We start from the raw sequence: 13,153 nt of genomic DNA, 5'->3' as shown, positions 1-13,153 counted from the left end.
AAATATTTTTCTTTTACTTGTTTATTTGTTTCTCCTTTTTCCCCCTTATTTCTGATAACTACTATGAATTCTCACCCCTCTCGCTTTGAGTTTAGTTCTAATTTTGTTGCAAGGAATGGAAGTTATAACAGGAATATGCATCAAGGTCAAAGCAATCAAAGATGGACGGAGCCAAGAGGATCTGATAAACCCTTTAGGCAACAACACCCTTTTAGATATCACAGACAAAGACCATCCTACAATGCATACCAAGCTGATAGATATGGTGGACCGCCTAGTAGCTACCAACAAGCCCCACCGTATGCTTAGAGACCATCCTCACAACATAACTTTGAACCACCACACTCACAAGCCCTTTTCCACCATTCACCTCCATATGACCCCAATCCTCATTCACCACACCAACCACCATATGAACCATACCCAAAACCACCACCTCAATATACACCATCTCTATATCCTTAACAAGAGGAACCACTTCCGTGTTATGAACCTTTTCTCCCAACAAATGAACCCTCCTATCCACCCTAAACCTCCATGGAAAGCAAACTTGCCTCTATCACTAGTCTCACATCTACTCTTCAAGCACTTATATCCCGCATGGGCCAACCCTCTACACCCAATATTCAACCCTCAAGCTCCACTACACTTCCATCTCAACCACATAATGATCCACCCATCCCATCACCACCATCCATGGAAGAGCGCCAACATCCATCAATCCAAGAGCAACATGATCCCACTGATACTATTGACATAGAACAAGAGAGAAAGGATCATCTTCGCAAATCCATACTTCATAAGGAGCTAGAGGAGGCACTAAAGGTGAAGGTAGTAGAGACCCTTGAAGTTGACAGCGCGGTTGAAGAACTAGTGAAGGAAGACAACAAGGAGGATTTTGTACTTGAAGGTGAAGAAATGGTTGAACAGGAAATCATCAAGGATGAATACGATTTTATACTTAAATACCTGGATCAAGCAAGAAATCAATTACCTTTCCAACATTCGGACATTCAAAGAACCCCCATGGCTTCATATGGGAAATCTACTGAAGAACGTAGCAGGAAGGAGAAATTGGTCACTCCGATGGATAGTGAGCAGCACGATTTGATATTGGAACAAGTGGAAGAAGCCGGAATTATTGAAAAAGAAGAGGAGGCAGTGGTTGAAGACTTAGGAGATGTTGAACCTCCATGGGAAAGTCAAGTTATAGAGCATCCTTCAAAGATGTTTGAAGCTGATGTTGAGGAGGGTGTACAACCTCCAAAGCATATCATAGTTGAAGACTTTGAAGGAGATGATTAAGAGATGGATTCAATCATTAATGAATTCTTATCTACATTTGAATCCTCTCCCATTAGACTTGACATGGAGATTAAAGAAGAAGAAGCACAACCTCCCATGCCCTTGGTGCAAAATGAAGAAGAAATTGAATTGGAAGAAATCCACCAAGAGGAAGAGGTTGATATTAAAGAAGATTGCAAAGAGGTGGAAGATGTCGAAGAAGAGCACAAGGAAGTGGAGCCTGCACGTTCATTAGAAAAACCTCCCCCTAAGTTGCCATCATCCTTCACAACATTCAAGTGGGTAAAATTCATATCCCTTAGCTTTCTAATTCCACTTGAATATGGGCTACTGGAGACGGATGGTCAACTTAGAGCTCTCTGTGGCATTAAGAGTAAGAAGAAGATGGTCAGTGATAAGATTTATCCTGCAAGGTTCAACATGGTTGTGTGCTCAAAATTTAAACGCAAAGGTTGGTGTAAGGCTCAACTGAATGGGTCTAGGAAGTTGTTTGGCCGCTTTAGTGAGAATTCAGATTGCTTGCCACCCGGTTGGAACACTAATGATCAACAAGAAGACGGGTGCAAAAGCAATGTTTGGGACCCCGGAATTCAATCTAGAAATCAATACTCTTGGGGCCTTGTCACTTGCTTTAACTTACTTGAAGGCTTTCTGTGCCTAGTTTGGAATCCCAGAGGCTACTGGAATTCCAAACACTGGTGGAGATTCCTGGATCAGTACAAGCACAAGCCACCATAACAAGGAGCTCACCAGAATGTCCAACTTAAGGACTTTAACTAAAAGTGCTAGGTGGGAGACAACCCACCATGGTATGATCGTTCTCTTTTTAGTTTTAATTTTAGTCTGTTTTCGAATTTTTATTGAACCTGAAATTTTTGCATGACATTCATTGCATTTTGCATTTCTGCATACTGCATAAAAAAAATCGCACCCGACGCGACAGCGTCGCTGACGCGTCCGCGTCATAGGTGCGTTGGGAAGAAAACAAATCGAACAGAGAGTCACGCAAGAGCGTGGCTGGAGGCATGTCCGTGGCACAAATTGCCCCACGTGAACGCATCGCTGACGCATCCGCGTCACATGCGAATGCCTCCCACGCGTCCGCATCACCCACGCGGCCGCGTGACCTTGTAATCGACGTAAAAAGAGTGCATAGACGAAAGTTATGCTCGAGTGGTGCTGGATTAGTGCTAGACACACATTCCCTACCACGCGAACGCATGCCCCACGCATCCGCGTCATATCCCAATATTGGCCACTCATACCATCGCATGACCCACGCGATTGCATCACCCATATTTTGGCAAAATAAGATTTTTGAACAGAGAGTTGTGCGGGTGTGAGGCTGCCCTCGCGCCAGTCGCATAAAACAAGTCACGCGTCCGCGTGACTAACGCGATCGCGTCGATTAACTTAAAACGCAACACGCGCGAACGCGTCCCCCACGCGTCCGCGTCGCTTGCGCTGCACAGCTTATCCTAATCCGTGCCAAAATTTTATCTTTTCTCCCCCAATTCTAATTTTTCGTTACCTCTTTCTTACTTACCTCTTCTTCCTTTCTTTCACTTCTTATTCTTCTTTTCTTTCATTTTATTTAATTTATTTGCATACTTTCACTCATTGCATTATTTTCATTGGTGTTAGTAATTTATTTGGGTCATTATTTTCTATATTTTTGTGAATTGTTTGACAATTATATATTACTTTTTAAAGGATTGCTTGCATGTTCAATTTAATACATTCAATAACTTATTTACCATGCATGCTAAGTGTTTGTGAAAACGCCCATATGGCATTATACATTGTTTTTCAGTATCTTCTATCCTTCTACTCTAATGCCTGCTTTTCACAAAACCCTTTCCAATATTTTATTAATTGAATATAATTGTCAATACAAACGTTATTGTTAGTTTCTCATGACTAATAATACATTATGGCTCTTAATGCTTGATTTATGCTACTCATGCCTTTGCCAGTATGCCAATAAACATCTTGCATCTAAATGCCTCAATTTATCATGCCCTATATTTCCATTGATGAACTGATTACATGGAATCGCGACCATGTTTTTCATTCACTATTTTCCTTACTTGGCATGATTATCACTCGTACCACCCTGCTCTTTGCTCTATCCCTTTGACTTCATGTCCCTTTCTCTTCTCCCTTTTCAGGATGGCCACTAGGACGGATAAAGAGAAAGCTTCTACAACGAGCAACAGCTGAGGAACCACAACCCCCGCCCACCTGCACATCTTTGCATGCACCGAGGACGGTGCAATCTTTAAGTGTGGGGAGGTCGATACCGATCTCCACGGGTCAGTTAGTCCCATCTCAACACCAATTTTTGTTTTTCATTGTTGCATTTGCATGTTTGATTGCATATCTATTTGATTTTGTGCATATTTTACCACTTGGTTGAAGTAATATTTTCTTTTTCAAGAAAATTTTTATAACATTTCACTAATTTGAATTAAACTGTTTGAAAAACTTGTTTGGAAGTTTTATTTGGAACATAGATAAAAGCTAGAACACACAACCTGTAAGATTTGAGCTTAATTGTATGGTTACATTATTTAACCATAATATTTTATTCTTGTGTGTTTTCTTCTCTATGATTGCAATCTTTGCTTTGTTCCATTCTATATGTCCATTATTTAGTATATTTACATACTTGCATATGATTGAGGCCATTATTTGATTTTAGCTCACCATTCCTAAATTAGCCTACCTTTTACATCACCCTTGTTAGCCCCCTTGAGCCTTTAAATCCCCTCTTGTTTTATAACCACATTACTAGCCTTAAGCAGAAAAACAAAATAAAAATCCCAAGTTGAATCCTTGGTTAGCTTAAGATAAATATTGTGCAAAATTTAAGTGTGGAGAATTTTACGAGAACATGGGATGATAGAAAAAAAAAAGTAGGGAATTAATTTGAATAAGTTATTTGAAAATTTGGGAAGCATGCTCATATGAAATCAAAATAATTAAATTACCATGTGCATTGAAAAAAAAAATTTTTAAGTAATAGAATAAGGGGATACAAAAAAAATAATAATAATAAAAAAATATTACCCCAAATAAAAAAAAGAATCAATGCACACGTGACAAAATTCAAAAATAAGTTTGATACATGAGCATGTAATACAAAAGTGGGAAAAATTTGAGTAGCTAGGTAAAGCATTTTAAATTGTATAAAGTATCTATATGTTAGGTGAGATCTTAGACTAATTAAGGATTCAATTATTTAGCTCACTTAGCCTTATATATATACCCTTACCCTTACCTTAGCCCCATTACAACCTTGAAAAAGACCTCATGATGTTTGTATGTATACATTAAATATTTGTTGATTGATTAGATGAAGAACAAAGTTTAGAAAGTATGACTAGGGAAGAGTAGAGTGGATTACCCTATACACTTGAGAGACTAGAGTGATATACACTATCAGTGAGGGTTCAATGCTTGATTCTATGTTCCCTACTTTCATGAGCTATCTTCTTACAAGTTTACTTGTTTTCACTGTATGATTTGAATTAGTGGAATTTGAATTATTTTTGTCTTGGAGAACTTATTTACTTTTAACCAAGTAGGTAGAAACATCTTTGCATTTAGTTGTATTCAGATAGACAGGATGCATTTCATACATTCTATCATTCATCTTCACTCTTTTAGTTCTCTTGAGCTTAGCATGAGGACATGCTAATGTTTAAGTGTGGGGAGGTTGATAAACCACTATTTTATGGTTTATCTTGTGCTCAATTGAGTGGTCTTTATCAAGCCTTTGCCCACTTATTCATATGGTTTGCATGGTTTTACATTTTCTTTCCTAATTTTGTGCTATGATTGAAAGCATGTTTCTTTGGTCTTAATTTAGTTAATTTTAAATCCTCTCTTATTACCATTAGATGCCTTGATATGTGTGTTAAGTGATTTCAGGAATTACAGGGCAGGAATGGTTTACAGGATGGAAAGGAAGCATGCAAAAGTGGAAGGAATACAAGAAATTGAAGGAACTGCAAAGCTGTCAGCCTGATCCTCTCTCACTAAAACGATCATAACTTGAGCTACAGAAGTCCAAATGATGCGGTTCTACTTGCGTTGGAAAGCTAACGTCCGGGGCTTCGATTTGATATATAATTTCTCATAGTGGCTGTACAGATAGGCAACGCGAACGCGTGCTCCACGCGGATGCATCGCAGTGACGAAAATCAGTGTGGCAGATTTCTTCTCTAGCGAATTCTGGGCTATTTTCGACCCAGTTTACGGTCCAGAAAACACAGATTAGAGACTATAAAGTGGAGAAATCCATTCATTCATAATCATGCTTTCATAATTGGCGCAAAAAATTGTGATCATCAATGGCGCCATCAACATGGTACGCTCTATTGCAATCTCAACTCTTTATCACAACTTCGCACAACTAACCAGCAAGTGCACTGGGTCGTCCAAGTAATAAACCTTACGCGAGTAAGGGTCGATCCCACAGAGATTGTTGGTATGAAGCAAGCTATGGTCATCTTGTAAATCTCAGTCAGGCGGATTCAAATGGTTATGGAAGATTAATAACTAAAACATAAAATAAGGATAGAGATACTTATGTAATTCATTGGTGAGAATTTCAGATAAGTGTATGGAGATGCTTTGTCCCTTCCGTCTCTCTGCTTTCCTACTGTCTTCATCCAATCCTTCTTACTCCTTTCCATGGCAAGCTGTATGTTGGGCATCATCATTGTCAGTGGCTACAGTCCCGTCCTCTCAGTGAAAATGTTCAACGCGCTCTGTCACAGCACGGCGAATCATCTGTCGGTTCTCAATCAGGTTGGAATAGAATCCAGTGATTCTTTTGCGTCTGTCACTAACGCCCAGCCTTCAGGAGTTTGAAGCTCGTCACAGTCATTCAATCATTGAATCCTACTCAGAATACCACAGACAAGGTTTAGACCTTCCGGATTCTCTTGAATGCCGCCATCAATTCTAGCTTATACCACGAAGATTCCGATTAAGGGATCCAAGAGATATCCACTCAATCTAAGGTAGAACGGAGATGGTTGTCAGGCACACGTTCATAGGTGAGAATGATGATGAGTGTCACGGATCATCACATTCATTAAGTTGAGGAACAAGTGATATCTTAGAACAAGAATAAGCTGAATTGAATAGAAGAACAATAGTAATTGCATTAATACTCGAGGTACAGCAGAGCTCCACACCTTAATCTATGGTGTGTAGAAACTCCACCGTTGAAAATACATAAGTGATAATGGTGATCATTGGCTTCGGCCCCGGAGAGGTAACCAGAAGAACCCAGATCAAAATACAATAGCAAAAGGTCTTATTTATAAAGAACTAGTAGCCTAAGGTTTACAAAGATGAGTAAATGACATAAAAATCCACTTCCGGGCCCACTTGGTGTGTGCTTGGGCTGAGCATTGAATGAAGCTTTCATGTGTAGAGACTTTTCTTGGAGTTAAACGCCAGCTTTTGTGCCAGTTTGGGCGTTTAACTCTCATTCTTGTGCCAGTTCCGGCGTTTAACACCTGGCAGTTTTGAGCTGATTTGGAACGCCGGTTTGGGCCATCAAATCTCGGATAAAGTATGGACTATTAAACATTGCTGGAAAGCCCAGGATATCTACTTTCCAACGCAGTTGAGAGCGCTCCAATTGGTTTTCTGTAGCTCCAGAAAATCCACTTCAAGTGTAGGGAGGTCAGAATCCAACAGCATATGCAGTCTTTTTCAGCTTCTGAATCAGATTTTTACTCAGGTCCCTCAATTTCAGCCAGAAAATATCTGAAATCACAGAAAAACACACAAACTCATAGTAAAGTCCAGAAAAGTGAATTTTAACTAAAAACTAATAAAAATATCATAAAAACTAACTAAAACATACTAAAAATATACTAAAAACAATGCCAAAAACCGTATAAATTATCCACTCATCAAAACACCAAACTTAAATTGTTGCTTGTCCCCAAGCAACTAAAAATCAAATAAGATAAAAAGAAGAGAATATACAATGAATTCCAAAAATATCTATGAAGATTAGTATTAATTAGATGAGCCGGGCTTTTAGCTTTTTGCCTCTGAATAGTTTTGTCATCTCACTTTATCCTTTGAAATTCAGAATGATTGGCTTCTATGGGAACTCAGAATCTAGATAGTGTTATTGATTCTCCTAGTTAAGTATGATGATTCTTGAACACAGCTACTTTATGAGTCTTGGCCGTGGCCCAAAGCACTTTGTCTTCCAGTATTACCACCGGATACATACATGCCACAGACACATAATTGGGTGAACTTTTTCAGATTGTGACTTAGCTTTGCTAGAGTCCCCAATTAAAGGTGTCCAGGGTTCTTAAGCACACTCTTTTTGCCTTGGATCATGACTTTATTATTTTTTTCTTTCTTTTTTTTTCTTTTTCCTCCCCTTTTTTTTGTTTTTTTTTTGTATTCACTGCTTTTTCTTGCTTCAAGAATCATTGTTATGATTTTTCAGATCCTCAGTAACATGTCTCCTTTTTCATCATTCTTTCAAGAGCCAACATTCATGAACAACAAATTCAAAAGACATATGCACTGTTTAAGCATACATTCAGAAATCAAAAGTATTGCCACCACATCAAAATAATTAATCTGTTATAAAATTCAAAATTCATGTAATTCTTCTCTTTTTCAATTAAGAACATTTTTCATTTAAGAAAGGTGATGGATTCATAGGACATTCATAACTTTAAGGCATAGACACTAAGACACTAATGATCATAAGACACAAACATAGATAAACATAAGCATGAGAATTCGAAAAAAACAGGAAAATAAAGAACAAGGAAATTAAAGAACGGGTCCACCTTAGTGATGGCGGCTTGTTCTTCATCTTGAAGATCTTATGGAGTGCTTGAGCTTCTCAATGTCTCTTCCTTGCCTTTGTTGCTCCTCTCTCATGATTCTTTGATCTTCTCTAATTTCATGGAGGAGGATGGAATGTTCTTGGTGCTCCACCCTTAGTTGTCCCATGTTGGAACTCACTTCTCCTAGGGAGGTGTTGATTTGCTCCCAATATTTTTGTGGAGGAAAGTGCATCCCTTGAGGTATCTCAGGGATTTAATGATGAGTGGGATCTTTTGTTTGCTCCATCCTTTTCTTAGTGATGGGCTTGTCCTCATCAATGAGGATGTCTCCCTCTATGTCAATTCCAACTGAATAACAGAGGTGACAAATGAGATGAGGAAAGGCTAACCTTGCCAAGGTAGAGGACTTGTCCGCCACCTTATAAAGTTCTTGGGCTATAACCTCATGAACTTCTACTTCCTCTCCAATCATGATGCTATGAATCATGATGGCCTGGTCTATGGTAACTTCGGACCGGTTGCTAGTGAGAATGATTGAGCGTTGGATAAACTCCAACCATCCCCTAGCCATGGGCTTGAGGTCATGCCTTCTCAGTTGAACCGGCTTCCCTCTTGAATCTCTCTTCCATTGAGCGCCATCTTCACAAATGTCTATGAGGACTTGGTCCAACCTTTGATCAAAGTTGACCCTTTTTTGAGTTTGAAAAGGGACCTCGGGGATCACCTTCTTCATGGCCACAACTTCATAGAAGTGGTCTTGATGCACCCTTGAGATGAATCTCTCCATCTCCCATGACTCGGAGGTGGAAGCTTTTGCCTTCCCTTTCCTCTTTCTAGAGGTTTCTCCGGCCTTAGATGCCATAAATGGTTATGGAAAAATAAAAAGCAATGCTTTTACCATACCAAACTTAGAAGGTTTGCTCGTCCTCGAGCAAAAGAAGAAAGAAGAGAGTAAAAGAAGAAGAAATGGAGGAGATGGAGGTGGCTTTGTGGTTCGGCCAAGGGGGAGAAGTAGTGTTTAGGTTGTGTGAAAATGAGGGGGTGAAGATGGGTTTATATAGGGGTGGAGAGAGGGGTAGGGTTCGGTCATGTATGGGTGGGTTTGGGAGGAAAAGTTGTTTGAATTTGAATGGTAAGGTAGGTGGGGTTTTATGAAGGATGGATGTGAGTGGTGAAGAGAATAGTGGGATTTGATAGGTGAGGGGTTTTGGGGAAGAGGTGTTGAGGTGATTGGTGAATGGGTGAAGAAGAGAGAGAGAGTGGTGGGGTAGGTGGGGATCCTGTGGGGTCCACAGATCCTGAGGTGTCAAGGAAAATTCATCCCTGCACCAAGTGGCGAGCAAAAATGCTCTTTATGCCAATTCTGGCATTAAACGCCGGGCTGGTGCCCATTTCTGGCGTTTAACGCCAGCTTCTTGCCCTTTCCTGGTGTTTAACGCCAGTCTGGTGCCTCTTTCTGGCGTTAAACGCCCAGAATGGTGCCAGACTGGGCGTTAAACGCCCATTTGCTGCCCTTACTGGCGTTTAAATGCCAGCAAGGTTTTCCTCCAGGGTGTGCTGTTTTTCTTTCTGTTTTTCATTCTGTTTTTGCTTTTTCAATTGATTTTGTAACTTCCCATGATCATCAACCTATAGAAATTATAAAATAACAAAGGAAATTAGATAAATATAACATTGGGTTGCCTCCCAACAAGCGCTTCTTTAATGTTAGTAGCTTGACAGTGGGCTCTCATGGAGCCTCACAGATGCTCAGAGCAATGTTGGAACCTCCTAACACCAAACTTAGAGTTTGAATGTGGGGGTTCAACACCAAACTTAGAAGTTGGTTGTGGCCTCCCAACACCAAACTTAGAGTATGACTGTTGGAGCTCTGTTTGACTCTGTTTTGAGAGAAGCTCTTCATGCTTCCTCTCCATGGTAGCAGAGGGATATCCTTGAGCCTTAAACACCAAGGATTCTTCATTCACTTGAATGATCAATTCTCCTCTGTCAACATCAATCACAGCCTTTGCTGTGGCTAGGAAGGGTCTGCCAAGGATGATGGATTCATCCATGCACTTCCCAGTCTCTAGGACTATGAAATCAGCAAGGATGTAATGGTCTTCAACTTTCACCAGAATATCCTCTACAAGTCCATAAGCTTGTTTTCTGGAATTGTCTGCCATCTCTAGTGAGATTCTTGCAACTTGTACCTCAAAGAACTCTAGCTTCTCCATTACAGAGAGAAGCATGAGGTTTATACTTGACCCTAGGTCACACAGAGCCTTCTCAAAGGTCATGGTGCCTATGGTACAAGGTATTGAGAACTTTCCGGGGTCCTGTCTCTTTTAAGGTAATCTCTGCCTAGACAAGTCATCCAGTTCTTTGGTGAGTAAATGAGGTTCATCCTCCCAAGTCTCATTACCAAATAACTTGTCATTTAGCTTCATGATTGCTCCAAGATATTTAGCAACTTGCTCTTCAGTGACATCTTCATCCTCTTCAGAGGAAGAATACTCTTCAGAGCTCATGAATGGCAGAAGTAAATCCAATGGAATCTCTATGGTCTCATTATGAGCCTCAGATTCCCATGGTTCCTCATTGGAGGTCAGTGGACGTCCATTGAGGTCTTCCTCAGTGGCGCTCACTGCCTCTTCCTCCTCTCCAAATTCGGCCATGTGGGTCATGTTAATGGCCTTGCATTCTCCTTTTGGATTCTCTTATGTAATGCTTGGAAGAGTACTAGGAGGGAGTTCAATAATTTTCTTGCTCAGCTGTCCCACTTGTGCCTCCAAATTCCTAATGGAGGACCTTGTTTCAGTCATGAAGCTTTGAGTGGTTTTGATTAGATCAGAGACCATGGTTGCTAAGTCAGAGTGGCTCTGCTTAGAATTCTCTGTCTGTTGCTGAGAAGATGATGGAAAAGGCTTGCCATTGCTAAACCTGTTTCTTCCACCATTATTCTTGTTGAAACCTTGTTGAGGTCTTTATTGATCCTTCCATGAGAGATTTGGAAGATTTCTCCATGAAGAATTATAGGTGTTTCCATAGGGTTCTCCTATGTAATTCACCTCTTCCATTGAAGGGTTCTCAGGATCATAAGTTTCTTCTTCAGATGAAGCATCCTTAGTACTGCCTGGTGTAGCTTGCGTTCTAGACAGACATTGAGAAATCATATTGACTTGCTGAGTCAATATTTTGTTCTGAGCTAATATGGTATTCAGAGTATCAATCTCAAGAACTCATTTCTTCTGATTCGTCCCATTGTTCACAGGATTCCTTTCAGAAGTGTACATGAATTGGTTATTTGTAACCATTTCAATGAGTTCTTGAGCTTCTGCAGGCGTCTTCTTCAGATGATGAGATCTTCCAGCAGAGCTATCCAATGACATCTTGGACAGTTCAGACAGACCATCATAGAAGATACCTATGATGCTCCATTCAGAAAGCATATCAGAAGGACACTTTCTGATCAATTGTTTGTATCTTTCCCAAGCTTCATAGAGGGATTAACCTTCCTTCTGTCTGAAGGTTTGGACTTCCACTCTAAGCTTACTCAATTTTTGAGGTGGAAAGAACTTTGCCAAGAAGGCATTGACTAGCTTTTCCCAAGAGTTCAGGCTTTTTTTAGGTTGTAAGTCCAACCATATCCTAGCTCTGTCTCTTAGAGCAAAAGGGAATAGCATAAGTCTGTAGACCTCAGGGTCAACCCCATTAGTCTTGACAGTGTCACAAATTTGCAAGAATTCAGCTAAAAACTGATGAGGATCTTCCAATGGAAGTCCACGGAACTTGCAATTCTGTTGCATTAGAGAAACTAATTAAGGCTTAAGCTCAAAGTTGTTTGCTCCAATGGCAGCGATAGAGATGCTTCTCCCATAGAAGTCGGGAGTAGGTGCAGTAAAGTCACCCAGCACCTTCCTTGCATTGTTGGCATTATTATTGTTTTCGGCTGCCATGGGTTCTTTTTCTTTGAAGATTTCTGTTAGGTCCTCTATAGAGAGTTGTGCTTTAGCTTCTCTTAGCTTTCGCTTCAAGGTCTTTTCAGGTTCAGGGTCAGCCTCAACAAGAATGCTTTTGTCTTTGCTCCTGCTCATATGAAAGAGAAGAGAACAAGAAAATATGGAATCCTCTATGTCACAGTATAGAGATTCCTTGAGGTGTCAGAAGGATAGAAAAATAGAAGGAAGAGGTAGAAGAATTCGAACTTATCAAGAAAGATGGAGTTCGAATTGTGCGTTGAAGAGGAGTGTTAGTCCATAAATAGAAGGATATGAGAAGAAGGGAAGAAATTTTCGAAAATAAATTAAAAGATTTTGAAAATATTTTGAAAAATACTAATTGATTTTTGAAAACTAAGAGTGGAAAAGAAATCAAGTGATTTTTGAAAAATATTTTGAAATTAGAAATCAAAAAGATATGATTGAAAACTATTTTGAAAAAAATGTGATTAAGAGATATGATTGAAAACTATTTTGAAAAATTAATAACCTGCCTAACAAGAAAGATATGATTCAGACATTAAACCTTTCTCAACAGAAAAGGTAACATACTTGAAATATTGAATCAATTCCTCAATTGTTAGCAAGTATTTTTGAAAATGGAAAGAAATTGATTTTGAAAATATATGATTGAAAAGATATGATTTGAAAAAGATTTGATTTTGAAAAAATTTTGAAAACTTGAAAAAAATTTGAATTAAAAACAAAATCTTCCCTCTTATGCCATACCATTCTGGGCGTTTAACGCCCAAAACACTACCCTTTTGGGCGTTAAACGCCCAACCAGGCACCCTGGCTGGCGTTTAAACGTCAGTTTGCCTTCTTCACTGGGCGTTTTGAACGCCCAGCTTTTTCTGTGTAATTCCTCTGCTGCATGTTCTGAATCTTCAATTCTCTGTATTATTGACTTGAAAAGACACAAATTAAAATTTTTTTGGATTTTTAATAATGAGAAATAATCAAAATGCAACTAAAATCAAATAAACAATGCATGCAAGACACCAAACTTAGAAGTTTGTA

At 39.5% G+C, this 13,153-nt stretch overlaps 1 non-coding gene across 1 annotated transcript; it reads left to right on the top strand.

Annotated features, from left to right (window-relative positions):
• Positions 1-11,578: 11,578 nt before the first annotated feature.
• LOC130953031 (small nucleolar RNA R71) lies at positions 11,579-11,686 on the top strand. The gene has a single exon (XR_009075209.1). It is a non-coding gene; the product is annotated as a small nucleolar RNA R71 (small nucleolar RNA).
• The last annotated feature ends 1,467 nt before the right edge of the window (positions 11,687-13,153 follow it).

The sequence above is a fragment of the Arachis stenosperma genome, chromosome 1, assembly GCF_014773155.1.
Source record: "Arachis stenosperma cultivar V10309 chromosome 1, arast.V10309.gnm1.PFL2, whole genome shotgun sequence".
Lineage (NCBI taxonomy): Eukaryota > Viridiplantae > Streptophyta > Magnoliopsida > Fabales > Fabaceae > Arachis > Arachis stenosperma.
Note: the sequence above shows the minus strand (reverse complement) of the source record. Positions and strands in the feature narration are given on the sequence as shown.